General features: G+C 40.0%; 1 protein-coding gene across 14 annotated transcripts in view; it reads left to right on the top strand.

Moving 5' to 3' along the window:
- The window catches only part of arvcfb (ARVCF delta catenin family member b), a 222,417-nt gene that overhangs the window by 413 nt on the left and 202,246 nt on the right, over positions 1–19,758 (top strand). The window lies entirely within an intron of this gene.

The following is a 19,758-nucleotide window of genomic DNA, read 5'->3' as shown; positions in this document are numbered from 1 at the left end:
AAGTTTTAGCCTGTGCCATTACAACTCAGGAGTAGGGTGTGACAATAATGTAATAACAAGAATGTAATAACAATGTAAAGTGATATTGGACAAGCTGACAATAAACCGTCGGCTTCCTTGCAGATGAGTGCGCAGGAGCTCAGATGAGGCACCCGCTGTTAATTAGGATACACGGGCAAGGTGTGTTAGAAACGATTTATCACGCTTTTATTAAATAGTCGGTGTTTTTTAATGTGGTACGACGGTGGAAACTAGATTTTATGCTGCTGAATAGCTTATTGTATGAAATACATTGATATAACGTGATATAGGCCTATTCTGTGTATCCGTGTGTTGTTGTAAGCTCTTATCGCTAATGGATGCAGTCAAAGGCAGCGAGCGCGAGCCGCAACGAGCTGTCAATCATCTCATCCTTACTAGTCCATTGTTTTGCCCCTCCTGTTTGTGAGTGAGTTACCATGGAGAGTCTTCCGGTTTTTCCTCCTCTAATTACCTTATTTGGAGAGGGGGCGGCTGTCAGTGGCTGGACTGATGGTGTTGTTGGGGTGGTGGTGCTGTGTTCATGTCCCATGTGAGTATCCGCCAGAATGACTGAACGCTTCAAAACAGCGACCTGAGCTCAGGCTATTACGAGGCCTCAGATGAAGCTCTCAGTAGACTTTGATTGGTCCTGGTCAGCTTTTTCACACCCAGCCAGCACTAATGTGCTCAGGATGTGGTTGGATGCAAGTGAAGCAATTAACTGCGAGCAAGTGCAATTCATTTGCCTTTACTTATTCTTGAGTTTGAAAGTCCTGGTGAGGTTGTCGGGTTTAATTTAGCTCTGTTAGTGTGGTAAATGTACTAAGAGTGGCACATACTCAGCCTCAATGTCATTACTGAAATAATATATTTTTTTTCAAGATACATTTTTAAAAGAGACCTGGCGGAAAATGGACATGCAATGGCAATTTTTGAATTATTTTTATATGAAATTAAATATACAAGGTGTGTTAGTCAGTGGCATAGCATAGCTGTGTGTGTGTATGCGGATGGTGTTGTGAGGTACGGAACAAAAAGCTAAGCAAAACCAGAAAAGGGGTTGCAGGTGCAGGAAAAGCAACAGATCCACACTGATCACTGGGGGCTACATAGTAGTGAGCACTGAGGCCAGGTGCTCCAGGTTTAGTCGGCTAACTCTCTCAAGGACCTTCACAATATAGGCTGTATATGGACTATGTAAACTGGTCATTTCATAAGGGAAGTCATTGCAGACTGCTCAGAGTGTCAGCACGGACCCACATTCAGTCATCGTTACATTGTAAGAGTTTGTAGGATCTTGCCCTCCTGAAAGACTTCATTTTTTTGGCACATGGTTCACACCAGTCATATTTGCAAAGTTCTCCTCAGATGCTTCTATGTCAGCACATCCTCACTTTCACAGAATACATTTTGGGCTTTTTGGCAATCAGGAAGTAGCTCATTTGGAGCACAAAATATTTGCAACTCAAACACAGAGCAGTCTCTGGACAGGACGAGAATTTCCACACCACCTGCGACTGTGCTGAAAACTGAAACATGCTCCACAACCGGGGGTAAACAAGACTTCCCATGAATGCTAATGTTAAAAAACCCAATTTTATCGATTTCCTGCTTAAATTATCACACGCTTTCCTGCATGCTGACAAAATAAAACAACTTTATCTTGTCCTCTATTATATATTCTGTTTTTCCTGAGGCATAAAAAGCACAGTTGTTAGAATTCACTACCATAATCACCAGTTAACAAGCTAATTAATGACCAACAGAAAATAGCTGCATATTGTGGCAAGCACATGTGTTTTTTTACTCTGGAGAATTTAAAATTTACCCAGCAGATCTGACCCCAGATGTGGCCTGTCTCTTTGAAAAAGACTTTTTGTTATTTTGTCTATGGAATTCATTCTTGTATCACCACTTAAATATCTTAAAGGTTAATATGTCATTTTTCTTATGGACTTGACAAGACCTGAGGTCAGCTTTAGTCTCAAGAGTAGTTCATGCTCTAATGCACTAATTTATTAGCAAGTGCAATGCCTGAAGGAGATGTAGTACTAACTGTCAGCCCTGCAGCATGTTGGCAGTTTGGATATAAATGTAGAAGCTGGTTTCTGTCAGCTTCTGTCTTTGTCTCAAGTCTGCAGGAACTGACTTGCCATGACACTATCTAAGATGATTCCCTGGTCTGAAAATCAGGCTTTCACGCCATGCATTTTCTATATTCCCTATATTGTTCAGGATTGTGGGGGCTGAAGCCTATCCTGCATTCGGCTGAGGTGGCTACACCTTGGACAGGTGGGTCACAAGCGGATCACAGATGAATAATCATGTCTTAGAGCTCCTGCTACTAAACTGTTTCACCATACCTCTTTCAGCAATGTATCGGCCAGAAATCTATTTTATGCGCTTCTATGTACCCATTACAAAAACATTTGTATACATTTGAATGTGGGATAATGAGGAACTTCTTTCATATTTCACTAAGCCCTCCTTTAAAATGAATCATTCTGCAAGTGGGAGAGATGGAGGAGTTTCCTGCTGCCACAGGTGTTTAGTTCTATGTGATGGCCTCATGCTCCGTGAGGGCTGCGGATACTGACTGGCCCTGTGCTCTTACACCTGTGTGAAATGTTTCCCTGGCTGCGTCAGAGGGACATGTGAACCACGTTGGCAAGAAAGAAACAGTTGCAAGAAAGTTGTTTTATGTGATGAGGGGTATAAAGGTCTTGGATTTTTCACAGTCATGCTTTTCTGAAGGCTGATATCAATATTTCTGTGTCAAAACAGCCTGCAGCCAATATTTTGTATTGCTATTTAAATCAAAAGTCCTCATGGCACTTGAAAGAGGAGAGTAGTAAACAGTAGAAAAAGAAGTCTCCATGCATTAATTGGTTTTGCAACACACTGCAATAGCAGTTACAATGTATTGCAATAGACCATGTGTATTTTAAGGCAAACACATTCATGGATTTAGTATATCCAGACAATGATCATTCCTAACAGAGATTTAGTCTCTTCAGGATGGATCATATCATGTAGTGCAAAATTGAGATCTTTAAGGGAGTGGGACCTATTGAGTGTAAAATCAGGCATTTATTACTGCCATTAAATGAAAGATGAATCAACTAAAACATTTAAACTAACAAAACAAGAAATAAAATGTTTGAGTTCTATACATTTCCTCTCAGATTGTTCACATTGTCTTCATCGTATAGCCTTTTTCTATATTGTCTGATACCCGAGAGGGATCATTTCCAGGTGCTAATTTACCATACCAGGGATGTAAATACATATAACAGTATTTGTTACTTGACCTAGCCAGCCATTTTAATCACACCATAAAGCTCACCGACAGTAGCAACAGGGGAATATTCTCTCGACTTCAGCAGCACAGGTGTAATTAATACCATTAACCACGCCTCTGTCTCATTTAAGTGTATCAGTAGGCCAAGTTAGTATGCCAACATGCACAATAGTGGGGCCCTGGAACAGGTACAGTTAAACCGAGTGCAGCCCTTGTTAATGTTATTAATTACACCAAACTTGGTTTTGACCATGTGCCTTTTTTTTTAAACAAGTCTGCAGGTTCGGCACTAACAATAGAGAAGAAATTACCCTTTGCATTCAGGTAAATATATTACCGCTCTACATTGAGAGCCAATGTTATGTTACTCATATTAGCCTTTTACCTACCTCATTATAGTTTCATGGTCAGCGTAGCATTTCATTATTGAGTGTCTATAGGAATTATAGAGCAACAGCAGTATTACATATAAATGGTATTATGTGTTTGTCAGTTCAATTAGAGCAGAAATTATATGCTTCACACCCTTGAGTGCTTAATGCATAAAGTGGTAGTCATGTTCAAAATGTATGGAGTATTTCTTGACTGAGTCACATAGGGTGGTAATTATCAGCAAAACTATCACAGTGCACATGAGTTATTTCAAGTGACACTCGCAGGCTCATCCCTGTGTATTTACTGCATATGGAGACTGAAATGATTGTGATTCAGAGTTCTTCTGCTGTGTTGGATCATGCATGAGCTGTGTTTTGTGGCTAATGTGAGCTGACTGAAGCGGTCTGTGATAGCGAGTGGTCAGGGGAAAGCCAGTCCGGACCCAGAGTCAATGGTCCTTTGTGGGACAAACACCTGCAGAGCTCTGCCTCCTGCTCCTGAAGTGATTAACATGCACCTCCAACCTCCCTGGCCTTCCCACTCCCCAGTCCCTCGGCCGCCCATCCTGGCACTGCTCTGTTGTCTTGGCACCTGTTCTACATCGTCCATCCTGCAAAGGCTATAACTCATGTCTTTGTCTGGGCTGGACAAACAGCGTGACTGCAAAAGTGTTAGTATTGTATCGATTGCCTCTGTCAAGGGGTTAAATTTAGATGTTTTGTAAAAGGTAGACAGTGTGGGTTTGTTTTAGCAGGGGAATGTGAGATGATGTGTGCAAAATATGTTTAGGTTTTCAGTTTAAAAAAGTATTTGCTTTTTCTGGTGAGCCAGTGGAAAGATAATAGGGTTGCTTATTTTTCTGCCACAAAAGTATAAGAAAGCCATACAGAAAGCAAAATGTTTTAGTGGGCAAATATAACTTTATTTTCAGTCTTTTAGATGTTTTTTTTTTGCTAATGTTAGCATTTTAACATTAGCAAGTTATGGAAAAATAGATTAGGGTCCAACTTAAAGCTAAAACAAAATGTTAGGCAGCTAATATGCAGTTAAGGATTAGCTTGTTGTACTCAGTGATATTGTGTTTGTCATCAAAGTTACAGTACCATTAGCTTTTTATCCTGAGCAGGAAGAAGCCTAAAAACACTGGAAAATATTCATTTTTAATTTTTGTGTTTTATGTATAAGTTTTCAAGGCAGATATGTTTAATCACACATAATTTGCTAAACTCAAGCACTGACATTGACAACACGAGAGGTTTATGTTTTCAGTTCTAGTTTGGAGGATATATTAGCATCTCTTTCACATGGTTTTATAGGACTAAGATAAATGTTAACTTCTCCAACAGGCTAACATCTTCTGCACTTTACCTAATACCACCAGGTTGTATTTATTTAGGTAATTTAGCATAATATTTTACATTTAACACACAAGAATATTTGGCTAGTTTTGTAGCTGACAAACTTATGTTAATGCTAATTAGAGTCATGTGCCAAGAAGCCCGGGAAACGGTAGTGACACACCTCACTTCCCCAGAAGTGACACTGGTTCATACTGTAGTATAATCAGGATTATTGTCCTTTTGCATTTTCCTCAAAAATGAGCTTTTTCTAGTTTTCTTCTGTTTTCATTATAGCAGAAATACAATAAAATCTAAGTCATGAATGAAGTAGCCATACGTTTTTGGGCCACACTGTTTTACCAAGCAGTGAATTAATCCCTGTTCTTCTCAGCTCCAGCCCATACTGTAGCGCTCTGATCTTTTTGCTCTGTCTTCTTTTTTCATAAGTGTACTGTTTTTTATTTGAACTGAAAACTCATATATTCATTTTCCTGCTGAGTGAGTTTGGGTACAGCTGGAAGATTCATTATTATAATATTGATATCAAAGTGTGAGACTATGATTTGAATTGTAATGTGCAATATCATGTGATATTGCCCACATTTATTTTCCTACTCTTAAAGACTACATTACATTTAAGTGATACATTTGTCAGTTGCAGCTGAGAGTAATGAAGAGTGAACGCCTCTGCCTGTATGTCACCTTACCAATGATATTGCTAAGCACTCATATCACCCAGCCATAGATTAGATTACATATTATGAAAGCATTAACAATCCTCAAAAAACAATCCTCACTTAAGTATCATTATTGGTTTGATTTAGTCAGTACAAACCACCAATTTCTAATTTAGAATGCATGTCTAAACAAGAATTCTTTATTCTTACTCCCATCACAACTTTGTTTTTATCAGTGGAGATATTTTCAGTCTGCAGTCGTTTGCTATTATTCTGAGTCATATTCTCAGTAGGTTTCATTTTTTCTCAGTTTAATGCTGAGTTGTGTCCTTAGAAGCCGGGGTCAGTGCAGGCAGCTCTCTGCTGCCAGACATACGATGACGCTTGTGTCAAAATTGGTTTTAAATCAGATTTTTGTGGCATCGTCTCCCTACCCAATTGTTGGGACCTCGGGTGGCGATGTTATTAGAATATCAGCTGGCCTGTGCTTTGTAACATGCTGACTCGCTGATAATCCACTACCCTTTCTTTTGCCCTCCCTGTGTCATGGGCTCTGCATTAAAATAGAGCACTGATTGAATTCCTCTCCTGAATATCCCTCATACGTGTCCCCCGCCTTTCCTCCTCCACTCTCTCCCCCTCCCTCAGTGGATTGATAGAGCTGTATACTTTTTCTTACTGTACTGTACTGAATATTTTCACTGAATGTATGGTACGGTATTTATCTGATGGCTTCGACTTAAGACAGTGACCAAACAGAACCATGGATGTCTGCCTATCTATGTGTCTGTCGTCCCCCCAACCATGCCCCCTTCACTCCCAGACTTGGGTTTTGCGGATTAACCCTGCCCTCTACATACTGGCCTGCCTTGATTATATCCAGGGATAAGAGCTGCTTAATTGTAATCACTGGAGCTGTCCTGAGCAGCGTAAACACAGGAGCATGGATCAGCCCAGGCCACACACTGGAGATGGATACACAGTAGAACATTAAAAAGCAACATTTCCTCACCTGCTCAAAAACTCCAAGATGAACAGATTTTCTCACTAATTGACTATCTCTGCAAAGGAGGTTATGCTTTCAATCCCATTTGTCTGTTTGTTGTCAGTTAGCAGGAAATTGCTTGTCATATCTAAATGAAATTCATCAAGCACTTTACACTTTTAATTATAGATACTGAGCTATGAGGTGTGAAAGAAAAACAATGACTCAGCACCGTTTAGGCATGGCATGGCCTTTGTGATATAAAGTGGCATATTTTTAAAATGTATATAGCAATTACAGCCAAAGTTAGATGACACATCAACTCCAAGTGTTCCTACAAATTATTATTTCATTTTACCAAGGTGACGTGACAGCAACATGATAAACTGAATTAACATTAAGTCAGTGGTGATGAGTATGACTTGAAATTAATCATTATTTATTGTGTCTCTGGATTTCAAAACATCTAGATTTACTGTGCTTATTCCTCTTTGGTCAATTGATATCGCAGTGACTGAAAATAATGTAAACTGTTTAGAATTCATTGACATATTTTATAGTTGCAAATCTTCACACTACTGATTTGCCTGCAGCCTTTCTCGCAGATAATTTGTAGCTTTGTTCCTATTTGACGTTTGCACTAGAGCTTGAAAGTGTGAAATGAAGTTGGCACATCATTAGATGGTTCATGGGGGGATAAGGCACCTGAACAGTAGCTGTAATTTGTTTGCTTTAGAGGGTAATTCTCTACAAGTTGCAACACTTAACTATTTCTCTGCAGTGTCTGCTGTGAGAATTTCCGTAAACTGGGGTCAGCACGCCATAGACTTTGCCTTCCCCCACCATCTGGCAAACAGTGCACTGAAGTCTTATGCCTTTCCTTTGGGAGGTGAGCCCACATGGCGAGGATCCCACGTATAGATTCCCTATTCTGGCTGAGGTAACTCTTTCTGTTTCCGGCTGATTCATAAAGGTTTTTGAATCACTCTTAGTCAAGTGCAGTCTTGATGGGTATTGGACTTTGCCAAAGCTGTATTCTTGGGATTTTCATGGATAGCATTTCTACACGCCATAGAGTGGAGAGCACCCATTTTGGTGACCTCAGGACTGTATCTGTTTTTCTCTGCTGGCCTCATTAGACCCAGATAAGCAGCAAAAAGTGAATCATGGATAGGTGGTCTGTAACGAGATTCAGTGTGGGAAAACCCTGTCCTCTTGAACTTTCTACTGAGTGCGGGCCCAGCCCTCTGGAGAGTACAGCTTGATGTCTGTTCCACAGAAAAGGACATCTTTATGCCAAAAAACCCCTCCAATGAAGATTTTAGGGGAACAAGTAAATTAAGAAAACTCTCATGTTAAAGGCAGTCTAGCGGAACTGGTTGGCCATCTGGCATTTTAGTCATGTCAGAGCTGAGATCAAATCTCAGGTGACCTGTCCTTGGTGCAGTACACCATCAGAGCCAATTACTGCCCTCTTAGAATCCCCCTCCAATGCACTTTGTCCCATTTTTCCTCTACAGTGTTTGCATGTTAATACTAGGAGGTGGTTACAACGACTAGTTCAGTTGCTGTAACATGATATGTATCAACTGTGTTTTTGTTAATTGTGTTATCACCCACTCTATATAACAGTTTTGAGTTAAATACACTTCTTCACTTTCTTGCCCAGAGTTAGATGAGAAGATTGATACCACTCAGAGGTGTGTGCGATAAATATGAAGCTACAGCCAGGAGACGGTTATCTTATTAACATGTTATTTATACAAAAATCCAAAGTGTAAAAATAAGTTGTGGTTCTATGGGGGATTATGTGCTATACTATTTCTTTGCAGGGACCAGTAACTTCCTGGGGTCAACTTGCTTTTACATTTCTTGACACTTTGAATTAAACAAATGAGATATACTGTAATTTCTTAATTAATTACTGTAATTCTGTAATTACTGTAGTGAGATTTAGAGGGGCTGGTAGGCGGATTTTGTTACCTTTGGACAGAACCAGGTCAGCTGCTTCCCCTTGCTTCCACTCTTTATGCTAAGCTAACCATCTCCTGGCTCCAGCTTCATATACCTGTATAAAGGAAACTTGAGAGTGGTATCGATATTCTCATCTAACTAAGTAACTAACAAACTAACCAAGAAAAACTAAGCAAGAAAGCGAATACGAATTAAGTCATTTAATAAGCACAACACCAGAGAGAAATTTGCCATAATCAGTCATTAATAATAATCATTTTACTCTAATCTAATTTAGATGAGAAACTGAAGGTCCCCTTACTTTCTGCTCTAGTTACATTTTATTGAGCTTTAAAGATGAACATGACAAATATTGTTGTCATACTGACAGCATGGGAGTAATGAAACTGTACTTGAAAGGACACACAGAGAAGCAGCCAGCAACAGTTTTAGTCTAGAGAGAGAAAAAAATCCTTAAGGGTGTAAATGTATGTATGTATGTATGTGTGAACCTCATTAGAGATTTAGATGCTTAAGTTCTTTCCTCTGACTGCATTGATGTTTGCTCTCCTGCTGTGCTGAGCTAAACTATTTAGTTTTCTGGAGCATTCATAGGAGGTGTAATTGAGGTTTGGAAGGTAAGAGAGAACACATTAATCAAATTGGGGGATTTAAGTGAAAAATCATAGCACAAATACTGAGAGCAATTACAGCTTTAAGGTAATAATGAGATCAGTGTTTCAGAATTTCTTTTTGAAATGAGTTGTGAGTAATGCCTTACTTTTAATGAGCTACAAAGACAGCAATTACATAACAACCCTTATTTTCTCAGTAATAACCTAAATGTTCATCACTTCCTGAAACAGAGTGCCTTGTCATGACAGTAATTTCTCTATCTACACATTTTGAAAGCAATAATTTCATACTCCTTTTCTGAGGGTTGTTGCATTGTGGGAAATGCAAGTACCTAACTTAAAGGAATAGTTTGACATTTAGAGGAAATAGAGAGAGAGCGAGAGAGATACCACTCTCATATCTATCCATTAAATGTGAACTACTGCCTGCAGCCTGTTAGCTTAGCATTAAGAATTGAAACGGGGAAACAGCTAGCCTGGCTTTGTCAAAAGCTAAAAATCTGCCTACCAGCACATCTGAAGCTCACTAAAAACATGTTACATCTTGTTTGTTAAATCTGTAAAGAGTTTTCCGAGTTATGTGCTTGACTATTTCTTGGCTCGGGGTAGTGACGAGTCTTCGCTGGTTGCCCCACAACTTCACAGTAACAACAAGACTCCAGGAAGTCACTGCACCCTTTGTTTTAACCTTTAGATAGAGCCATGCTTTATGCAAAGCTAATCTAACCATCTCTTGGCTGTAACTTAATATTTAACGGACAGATATGAGAGTCAAATTATTTCTTTAAGTTGAAGTAAACAAGGAAAGTTGAGAGAAATGGCCAGGGTAGAACAAAAAAAGTTAAATTACATTACCTGAGGATGGCATTTCCTTTTACTTTGCACAATTGCAAATTAACTGAATTTTATCCCTCCTTAACATTAAATGTGAAACCATTGATGTCTAGTATTTTAATTCTTACATATAAGTAGAAAAAGAATACACATTCTGTGTGTCCATTTCCACAACTGTCGCTCTGGCCAAGCAGCAACATGACAGCTAATTTATGCGTAGGTCATGCGAGATGGCCTCATGAAGAGGCTGTCAAATAAAGACAGGAAAATGTTTTTCTCCCCTACTTAAGAGCTGGCAGCAAATATAAAGGGACAGTGTCAGAACATGAATGTGGCGGAGGAGATGCCAACGTATTCATCAATGCCGGGCTTTATGTGTGGGAGGGTTTTTGATGTGCAGGGCTTGCGTTGCAGCGGTCTTCTGTGGACAGTGAAAGCCAGTAGCTTTGCCCAGCTGGGACTGAACGATGGTGGATGCAAGCTGTCTTTCCTGCCTCTTACAGCAGAAAATTCTTCTAGGACTAGAAGAGAAATGATTAAAGCGTGGAAATGGTATACCATCCCATTACAAGGGCTTTTGGTGATTGGAAGTTACTTGTTTTGAGTTTGTGACAGCTTAATTGGGAACCTCTCTTAAGCGCTTTTTTGGGTGCTGGCTCATTAACAAAGCATGTTTCCCACTTCCTATCTCTTACCTCAGTTTGAAGTGTAGATTTCTCAGATGCAGAGCTCTGTGTACCATGGAGGAGCACTGCAAATGAGGGTCTCTGTGCCACCCAGTGTTGTGGTTGTGGTGAAATCAATTCTGGCTGCTGCAGAGCTTTACAGCATAGAGGGCAGTGCTGCAGTGTGTATGAGGTTCCTTCAGCCATGGAACCAGATGTACTGCACTTACGTACATGCTACTCACACACACACACACACACACACACACACACACACACACACACACACACACACACACACACACGTCATATGAGACTATAGGACAAATCAAGAATCCACAAACAGCAATTAGCCTAAATTCAATGGCTGGTAATAATAAACAAGAAAAGCTTGGCTAAGCTTTTTTGTGCCCTGCTTTGACAAGTGTGTTGAAAAAATCTTACCACTTCACATGTCCTCTGTTGTTGCCATGGTGTCTGCACTAACTTACTGTCATATTTGCAGGAAACATTGTAATCCTCTTATTCTGCTAGTATCCCCACTACAAACTACAATTCAGACAGGACCTGGCCGAGCTCCTGCTGTGTGAGCCTCTATCTGTGTCGAGGTGTTAGGCTTGCATTACCTCTGCTCTTCAGCAAGTTCACTGAAGTCATCCTGTGGCAGCACTACCACAGAGCATCATGGGAGCCCACAGGCACGAGCCTCTATCTATGTCGAGGTATTAGGCTTGCATTACCTCTGCTCTTCAGCAAGTTCACTGAAGTCATCCTGTGGCAGCACTACCATAGAGCATCATGGGAGCCCACAGGCACCACCATGGCATGAAATAATGTTGATCGATCTGTGCAAGCCAAATGTGCATCTCCTTCATGCCTGTGTGGAAATCAGAGCCCCAGCATTGAACTGTTCCTGCAGACAGCCTCTTCTTTCCATTTCAGCTCAGCTCTTTGATAGTGCTGCAGGCCCGCGGGTGGGTGCTGTTGGATGGTGGATGTGTGTTCACTCTGCAGCTCCAAGCCAGCCACACAGACCCAGCAGGAGGCCTCAGCTACTGGAGGTCCATAGGGAAGACGGGAGTGAAGAGAGAAAGAAAGAGCGAGGGAGCAGGAATGGAGGGGAATAGAGAGAACACTTGGCTGGCATTACAGGAGCTCAGATTGATTTAATCATTCAGAGCATTCGTTGGGGGTTATGCAGTGTGTGTCTGTGTGTGTGTGTGTGTGTGTGTGTGTGTGTGTGTGTATGTGTGTGTGTGTGTGTGTGTTGGAGGGGTGTAGAGGTGGGAGAGCTGGCTCTGGGAAAAAAAGGTCCACTAATGATGAGAGAGGCAGTCTCAGCCTCCGTGGTAATTGAACCGCTAACCTTGGCAGAGTTAGTGCTGTGATCTCTCTGCTCCAATGCAATGCAGTGGCTGTAAGCTTTAACTATGAATGAACTCAAGTGTACATTGATATGAGATATCTTGATAAGTAGCAACTCTTTTTTTTGTGAGATCGAAGCAAGGAAATCCTTTTTACTAGTCTTACCTATCATGAATTATTGAAGTCCAGTGAGGAGAAGGAATAGTTTAGGGTTAAATTCCCATTTAAGCACTTAAATTATATGCACAATCATGGCGAGCATAATTTATGCCATAATTTATGACTTCCAGTCAGTAATTATCATAATACTTGATTATTGATTTGATTATTTGACTGCTCAGGATTCTTGCCTTGTTGGACTTATTGTAGCAATGTTGCCTTGTTCCCAGATCTCAGCAATTAATTTGATGATTACAATGACAGCATACATTCTTGCCAAAACTATGAAAATAAAGTTAGAAAGTTATACATCTAAGCTTAAAGCTGCATCAATTAATTTCTTTTGGCTACTTGGGGGTATTATATCAAGCTGTAAACACAATATTGACTTATTATCATCCGGCCAACGTGTTAACAAACAATTACCTATTTATACATCCAGCAGACACAGAGCAACATTAGCATTTATTTGGAGTTGTGTTTTTAGCAAATTAATGAATGTAAACAGAACAAAACAGTAAGTTGCTGGCTGTAAAACCGAAACAATTAGCTGAAAGACAGTAAAACCCTCAATAGAGCTGAGAGGGGCTACAGAGTCGGGTGATAATTGTCTGCGGGTTTGTCTCTACAAGTGGCCACTTTGACATTACACATTGTCATTTGATCCATTATCAATACAACAATATTGATTAGTGCAGCTTTAAAAAGATGGTAAATTTAAGGTGGTTTTACCTTCCACCACATCATGGCTTATAGAACTGTGAGGCATTATGGATGAAAGTAACCCCTCAAAGAGATTCAAATGTCTAACAAAAACAACCATTTCAGTAAATGGTTTTATATTGCAAGAACCCTGCTTTCTTTTAGGCTCTATGAAAAAAAATCCAAGCTTAAGAATAAGATTGATTCCACAGCACTGGTTTACTCATCCACTACAGTACACACTGACATCAATACAGTATGTCACTCTGTCACAAACACCCTCACCACCCCATCCCCCTTTTTCATCAGTGAATCACTTCAAACAGATGCTGGCACCATGAATGACAGTACAGTGAGTAAAGGAAGGAGTGGAGGCAGGCTCTGTAGGAATGAGGGTTGGGGGGTTAAACTGATCCCTTGGTGTTGCTGGCATGGCATGGCATGGCAGAGGATGAAACCATCTCCCACAGGGACACAGTTAGCCCAAAACATTGGTCATGGTGAATGATATAATGGGCTTTGGAGGATTGTGTGTGTTGATTTATTTGTGAGTGTGCACTGACATACTGCATGACATATTGCCATGCTCCCCTCCTTAGATAATGAGATCACATCAGTGTGTGTGTGCTGGCTCTGGCTGAATAAATTTAAATTTCTAGCAGTATTTCTAGTTTCTCCATCACATGAGGCAGATTTTTTTATTTCCATAACTGGTTTTAACAATCCATGAGAAATAAGCAAAATCTGTTCAGACCTGTCATTTAAAGCAAATCATCATGGATTTGATAATAAGAGTTGTGTGTAACCTTAGCCTTTACAACCTGTAAACATTATACTACATAGTCAGGAAAATCCCCTTTCTCATATTCACTGGTTTTAATTAGATCTATCTCACTCTGTGTTTGTGTGTTTTGAGACTGACTAAAGTAAGAATGATCTCTGGTGTTAGGGAGCCGCAAAATTAGTGTGATGAGAGGCATCTGAAACTCAAGCATGCAGATACACATATAATCATACTTTTAGGCTTCAAAATAAAACATGACCTAAAGTATATTTAGCCTATCAGAGAGTTACTCTCACCTCACATTAGTTAAAATAATGTGAGGTGAGAGGTATGTTGGTTATCCTCAGTTATATGCACTTGTCAATATTTGTTTTTACTTTTACAATGGATCAAATGACTATGTGTAATGTGAAAGTGGTCACTTGTAGTGACAAACCCACAGAGAATTATCACCTAACTCTGCAGTTCCTTTATAAAGTGTTTTATTGTCTGTCAGCTAATTGTTTTACAGCCAGAAACTGTTTTGGTCAACATTCATTGGTTCACCAGAAACACGACTCTGAGTCTGCTGGATGTATAAATAGGCAACTTTTTGCTAACGCATAAGCCATAAAAAATTGTAAGTTGATAATGCCAATGTTGTGTTTAGCTTATTAGCTCATTAGCTCTTTCAGCTCATTGTTTTGGTTTTCTGGACTGAAACTTCACTATTTTGGTTCATTCTTACAGCTCTCATCAACCTTGTTTCCAGCCGCACAGACAGCTGTTGGAGTCGTTAACAAAGTCAGTGAAAAAAGCTCTGATAAGCCCACTGTGTGCTACCTGCCTGGCACCAAACGGCAGACAACTAGCTGGAGAAAACAGCTGAGCATTTAGCAGCTACAGAGATGGACATTTCCCTCAGGCGTTGAGTTTTTAGACTAAAATGGACTTGAAAAGAGCAGGAATATTGGACACTCCAAATAAATGCTAATGTTGCTCCATGTCTGCTGGATGTGTAAACAGGCAAATGTTTCCTAACACATTATCCATATTGACTTCATAAGGTGAAATATGCCACTGTTGTGTTTACAGCTTGTTACGCTGGTAAGCTGCAGCTGGCTTTGTATTCTGAGACTGACATTAAAGGTGATTTGAGGCAACGATAAGGCTACATTGCCCACTTTTTTTCCTTTCAATCACACTACTAAAAAAATCAAACAACCTTCATAAATTGTGAAAGCTGCCTTATTTTCCACTAATAGGATTTAAAAGTCTTTTTGGCTTCATAAGAAGCATTTTCCTTTATGAATGGGACGGCATTTACTTTTCAAATAAGCTGTCACAAAATTAATTACCACTCTTCTCCAGTAAAAGTTGATGATTAATATCAAAAGAAGTGGAAGCTAGTGTTATTTCTTTGGAGTGAGTGAAAACTACTTGCGCAGTCTATTCATCAAACTAATGTGTGCTTTCGAATATTCTCAGATGTCTCAAATAGTTTTCTTTTTTGAAGTGTAACCCATTATTTTCAGTATGTTTCTGATAAGCATGACACTTTCAAGTCAAGCTCTCTTTAATGAAGTAATTAAAAAAAAATCTGACAAAAGAATGAATTAGGCTTTTTCTAACTTTTGTCCGCTCTTCAATTTTTCTCTTTGATGGAGAGTAAGCTTAACTGAGATCTTCATTCCTGACCTTTTCAAAACTTTGCCAAGTGCAGAGATTAAAATAAAGAGGAAAAATGCAAATGCACTCCTGTTTGACCTTGGGGAATGCATTAATTTAAGGTCCACAGCCCCAGTGTAATAATCCCACCCCATATGCTGGGATCTTACCCACTTCTATCACAAATATACACTTCACCCTATCACTATTAAAGCCCCAGATCTTCATCTGCCAGTGCTGTTTAATATGCAGAAAGAATCTGAAAATAATTAAACTCTACAACAAGTGATATGACCCCAATTACCTCATTCTAGCTGTGGTTGCAGCATGGACAAGAGTACTGGACTACACTATAAGGTTTGGGCACTGCAAATGTCAGGATCTTTGCAGAATCACAGCATGTTTTCTCTAATCAGGATTATGCACTTGTGCACACAAGGTGTAAACAGCTTATCAAAAAAAATGACGAATACATTTTCTCTTTTGATTCACTGCTATGTTATTTTTGTTTGTCTGTCTTTTATTGCCCTGCAGAGATTATAGCTGTACTACAAAATGGTGTAGATTAAGTTAATTCTCTGAAATTACAGTGCAGTCAACTGTTTAAACAAGTTTCTAAATACAGAGTAATCCTTTAGACTGTGTCTGTGTAAAATGTTTCAGGCAAGAATGGTCACAGCTTGAAATGGCCTCACATAATCTCCTGTCTCAATATAATGGTGTATGTTAATTTGTTGTTTCCTGTCGCTCTCTGTCTATACTACACTGCCCACAAATAAGCAACACTGGTTCTACCAGGGAGATTTAGAATGTATATTACAGCACTGCAAATCAATTGGTTTACCGCAGGCAACACAGATATCTGAGTGCAGTTTGACACCAATTCCTAATGCCATGCCATCTTCTTGCATGTCTCTCCCCTTTTGTAACTGCTCCCGCTGGGTCTGCAATCTGCATTCAGCTGTTCGGGACAGGATATGAATATTCTGAGCGGTTCTTTTGCATACACAGCAAAGCAAAGCAAACCCCCAAAAAGATTCTTGTTAATCGTGGCATTTGCTAAAAGATGCCGAGAGGCAGCCAGTTGTCAGAGAGCTCACTGTGCAAAGAGATGGCACACATTGCACACCCATGTCGCACTTCTTCCCAGGGACCCGTCTCTCTGTGTGAATGATTGACAGGGCTTCAGCACTGTAACAGCCAGGCTTTTACCATGTTCCATATTTGTGATGAAAAATTGTCCCTGTCGTCATCCCCCGTCATCTCCTTCTCCTTCTTGTTCCATCCTAATCTGCTTTTATGGGTCTCAGCCCATGGCGTCTTAAACCCCTCCATCTCCAACAGCTGCTGAGGACAGGGAGGTATAGAGAGATTAAATGAGTCTTTGCAGCCCCCTGAAGGAATCCCACATGCCTCTCTGCCTCTAGCCCCAGCTAGTGTCTGATCCACTGTGTTTTCCAACCCAGTCGAGTCCCACTGGGCGCAAGAGGGTTCCTACTCATACCAACCTACAAACAGACCGCTTAAGACTTCACGGTGGCTGTTGAGCTCATCAGTGTCTAGTTCAAGGAAGCAAAAATGCTGTTTTCAAACTCTTGGTGCTGGAGGAGACCAGTGCAATAAGAGCTTTTTGCTTGTGCTCCAGATGTCAGTAGAGTTTTGTCACCCTTTTTCACTGTATACCGGTGGTTATTGACCTACCGCTAATGGGTGCAGTGCCATTACTGGTTTCCTTTTCTGCTTTATGGCGTCTCATACAAAGCCTTCTGTGCAACTTTAGCCCTGGATGATGCATAGCCAATTGAATGAGCGTGGATGTCATTTATTTCCCTTTCCCTTACTGTAGTACAAAGGAAACCCACAGACCTGTTAAACAGGAGAGATACAGTAATGCTTTCCCTTTCTCTTGCTTGCATGCAACCTCTGTGGAAACCAGTTCAGTGCTGGCCAACTCTGACATTCACTTTAGACTTCTCTGCACATAAATGCATATATGTTGAAAACCTAGCTTTCCACATGAGCGTGAAAATGAATATCAAGCTCTAATAATACCAACAACAGTCAAAATATGCTACCATATTATTACACTGTGTGACACATTTGTAACTTCTGTTGATAACATATGACATATATAACATATAAGTTTGGCTAGCAGGTAATATACAATACTACAATCAATTCTAAAGTCTGTTTGTGAGCAGAGATGATGTTTAAGTCACGCTATGGAACAAATTTCTCCTACATAGACGCAGAGCAAAGCCTCACTAGCTGGCACATGATGGAAATTGAAGCAGTGCATGTGAAATCTCAGGGCTGCTGTAACCCTGGTAACGTTCAGAGGGAATTTGGAGGATGGGTGATAGATTATTCTCAGAGAGCAGCCACTAAGCTAATACAGTCTGTCCCTCAAGTGTGTGCAATTTTCACATTTGGTCCCCGTACAAGCCTCCTGTGGCTTTTAATTTCAGTTTACCAGCACTGAAGTGAATATGTGGCAATTCAGTACTCAGTGTGTCGCAAAATGTCGCAGGGTAGGCTGTACTGTAGTGTGTTAATAAACCTTCCAATATGTAATAATTTTCCTTCCCTTCTGATATTGTCTCTTTCATCTTAGCCTCCCTGACTACATTTGATATGTTGGATTTTAAATCTTTAATTAAGTAATATTGTTGATATTATAATCTTAGTGTTGGCTTTGATACTGCTCTCATACAGCACAGCAAGTACCCCTGGATATACCTGTGTGCTGGAAAATAGCGCTCTCCTACATGTTGTGTGGGTTTACATGTGTAACCACAGACACTAAGTGGTTATGGTTATGCCTGGGGAAAGTAAGGAAGTTGGCAATGCTTCTGCTTTGGTTTTATACCAGGTTCAGTACCTTTATTGCATACAATTTGCCTCTTTCCATTTTATTAACTGTCAAAACAAACTGTCTTTATGTATTGTTTGATTTAATAGTGTTCTAATGAAAATAGTAAGTATAGTAATAGTAATAGTAGTAGCATGGATTTGCATGTAACCTCAGCTCAACTTTAGCAACAGCTGGATATAAAATTAGCGACCTGGTGAACAATCCTCCCTACAGTACACTGTTGTGGTAATTAAATAAAAAAAAATTAAACGAATGTAATAGGGCGCTAACAATGTGTCCACTTTTTGTCCACACTGACACAGGTTTATCTCACACAATGAGCGCGTCACTTTTTTAAGTAGCTAACGCAAGTTATGTTATGGCAGACACCGCATCTTGCTGCTTGCTTCATAACATAGCTTCACTGACAACAACACTGGTCAACTGTTGTTCGGCATTATTGAAGACTGCCTTGTGAAATACACCTTCATCTGCCCACCTGTGGTGGCTGTTAGAGGTTGCAACTGCAGGATCTCAATATAGTTTATACAAAATATTGGCTACCTGCAACTTTAATCCAAGCACATGGATAGCAATATTGGTAACAGAATTCCAAAGCCTAATTTTATTGATTAGTTGTCAGCATGCATCTTAAACAATACCACCATTTGCTGTATATTTGTTATGCTTGCCATATAAAATATTGGACTAAAAAAATCATTAAGATTTGCTTGAGTAGTGATCTTTACACAATCTGGACAGTTTGAGAGCTCTTTTACCGAACCAAGAAGCATTTTTATAGAACACACTGCTTTGTAGTCCTGAGGATTTCCCTGCCTAGAGGATTACATGAAGATAATGCTTCCATTCATCTGTCTGCACTCTCCTTGACGCTATTCTGTGAGTTAGCAGGTTACAGGAACCCCTGACCTAGAGGTGCTTTCCATTTTCTGCCTGGTCTCCCTCCTGTCAGTCCTCAGACTCCAGAGCCCCATTCGCCTTCACCATCATGACCATCATTACACTGAGTGCAAAAACACATTAGCTCTTACTAGGAGCCACTAAGCTCACGCCCATCTGCTGCTACCAAAGGATTAATTAAATGATTCTGCCTGACCTATTACCTTGTTATACCTTATGTCATCTGTTTGGTGAGGATACAGAAATTTCAGTGTGCTACACTTTTTTCTGAATATTCCTGTTATTAAAAGTTGCATGTATCTAGGAGGATTCAGTTTATAGCCAATTTTACTTAGGCTTTAGTCTTTGTCTTTAGTAGACAAATGAATACAGAGTGCATAGGAAACCATTACTGAAGGATAGGGAGTGTAATTCATAAGGGGCAGCCATTTATTATAGTTTGCCGTTATGATAGAGACCTTGTGGAAGTCAGTAACAATCATGTTTTTATATTTGAGTACATTACAAGCTCCGTGTTGCCCCTGTGTGCTCTGTGCTTTG

Source organism: Siniperca chuatsi, linkage group LG5, assembly GCF_020085105.1.
Source record: "Siniperca chuatsi isolate FFG_IHB_CAS linkage group LG5, ASM2008510v1, whole genome shotgun sequence".
NCBI lineage: Eukaryota > Metazoa > Chordata > Actinopteri > Centrarchiformes > Sinipercidae > Siniperca > Siniperca chuatsi.
Note: the sequence above shows the minus strand (reverse complement) of the source record. Positions and strands in the feature narration are given on the sequence as shown.